Genomic DNA, 2473 nt, shown 5'->3' with positions numbered 1-2473 from the left:
CATCCAGATTGTCTTGTTTCTTGGCATATAGTTGTTCATAGTATCCTCTAAAGATGTTCTGTATTTTTACTTTGTCTGTAGTTATATTGCCTGTTTCATTGCAGATTTAATTAACCTGGTTCCTTTCTCTCTTCTTAATAAGTCTCACTAGTTGTGTATTGATTTTATCTTTTCAAAGAACCGGCTTTTATTTTCATTTATTTTCTGTATACTTCACTTATTTTCTATTTCATTCATTTCTGTGCGTATCTTTATTATTTCCTTTCTCCTGGAGTATTTTGGATTTTTTTGCTTTTGCTTTTCCAATTGTGGAAGGCGTGATGTTAGGTGATCCATTTGCCTTCTTTCCATGTTCCTCTTATGTGCACTAATTGCTATGAACTTCCCTCTTATGACTGTTTTAGCAGTGTCCCAAAGATTATGGAAAATCGTGTTCTCCTTGTCATTGGCTTTCATGAATCTTTTGATTTCAGTCTTTATTTCATAAGTAGTTGTGGAGTCATTACAGGGTAGGTTATTTGGTTTACATCTATTTGAGTATTTTTGAAGAATTCTACCATGGTCAGAGAAGATGCTGGATACAGTTTCTAAGCCTTTGAATCTGTAGAAGCTTGCTTTGTGCACTATGATTTAGTCAATTTTCAAAAAGGTTCCATGTGGGGGTGAGAAAAAAGTGTATCTCATGGTTTTATTATGGAAAGTTCTATAGATGTCTGTTCATTCCATTTGACTGATGATATCATATAGATCCTTAATCTCCTTATCTATTTTTTGTCGAGATGATCTGTCCTGAAGGGATACTGCAGTGTTGAGGTCTCCAAAAACTAGTGTATTGCAGTCATTCTCTCCTTTTAGATCTAACAAGGAAAGACTGTTGGGTGCTCCTGTGTTAGGTGCATAGATATTTATAAGCGTTATATCTTCTTGATCTATTTATCCTTTCACTACGATATAGTGCCATTCTTTGTTTCTTTGAACAGTTTTTATTTTAAAATCATTTTGTCAGAAATTAGTATCACAACTCCAGCTCTTTTTTGGTTCCCATTTACAGAGAAAATCTTTTATTAACCCTTCACTTTCAGCCTATGTATGTCTTTATCTATGAGGTGGGTTTCCTGTAGGCAACAGAGAGAGGGATTCTGGCTTTTTATCCATTCAACCTATCTGTGTCTCTTGATTGGATAATTTAATCCATTCACATTCACTGTTATTATGGATGTTACTGGATCTGTTCTGACCTTTAAGTTGGCCGTTGTCTTAGTTGCCTTTTATTCCTTTGTTTCTGTCTGTTAATTCTTTAGTTTTCCTGGAACAGTACTTTCTTCAGGGTTTCTTGAAGAGCTGCTCTGGTGCTGGCAAATTCAGGTCTTGTTTGTCTGAGGAGATCTTAATCTTTTTTTTTTCCCATATAAAGGATAATTTTGCAGAATATAATAATCTTGGATTGAAATTGTTTCTCTCTTAACACTTTCAATACAGCTTCCCATTCTTTCCTTGATTGCAGAGGTACGCTGTTAACCTGATGGAATGACCTTTGTAAGTAACTTCTCATTTCTCTCTTGCAAGTTTTAGTATCATGGCTTTATCTGTAGTCTTGTACAGTCTGGCTAAGATGTGCCTTGCAGAAGATCTTCTGGGGTTGAGTCTATTTGGAATCCTTTATATTTCTTGGGTCTGGATGGTTGAGTGCCTTTCTAGACTTGGGAAATTTTCTTCCAGGATTTTATGGAATAGATTTTCCATGCCGTTATTAGACTCTAAACCTTCTGGGATGCCTATTATTCTGGTATTTGGGCATCTTATGTTATTTAGTATTTCTTGTATATTATCCTCATATATTTTTGTTATTTTCACTATCTTCTTGGTGGTTTTTTCTAGGTCAGAGGTTTTATATTCAATATTGGAGATTTGATCTTCACCATGGTCTAATTGACTTTTAATACCTTCAAGACAGTTCCTGCAGAGCAAGGGCCTGTCTGGTCTGTGGACAAGGCAGGACGTTATTAACAAAGCAAAAAAAAAAAAAAAGAAGAAAAAAAAAAAATAAAACCCCACCTACCTAAAAGTAAGTGGAGTCCTGGTCTTGGGAGCATGGAAGAGGCCTGGGAGCAGTGGTGCCCATGCGTCAGTTTTCCTTGCTGGCCAGGAGACTAGAGATAGAACTGGAGAGTTCCTGCAGAGAATGGGCCAGTCTGGTCTGTGGGACAAGGGAGGGGAGGTTATTATCAAAACAAAAAGGATGAGGAAAGAAAAATAAATAAAACCCCGCCTACTTTAAAAGGAAGTGGGGTTCTGGTCTTGGGAGCATGGAAGAGGCCTGGGAGCAGTGGTTTCCCTGCCTCAGTTTTCCTTCCTGGCCAGGAGAATAGAGATGGTACTGGAGAGCTCCTATAAAGGGAGTGGGGTCTTGGTCTTGGGAGCCTGGAAGTGGGCTGGGGGCAGTGTTGACCCTGCCTCAGTTTCTCTTGTTTGC

This window comes from Tupaia chinensis, unplaced genomic scaffold (genome assembly GCF_000334495.1).
Source record: "Tupaia chinensis unplaced genomic scaffold, TupChi_1.0 Scaffold147773_1, whole genome shotgun sequence".
NCBI lineage: Eukaryota > Metazoa > Chordata > Mammalia > Scandentia > Tupaiidae > Tupaia > Tupaia belangeri.
The sequence above is the reverse complement of the archived record's forward strand: the minus strand, read 5'-3'. Positions refer to the sequence as shown.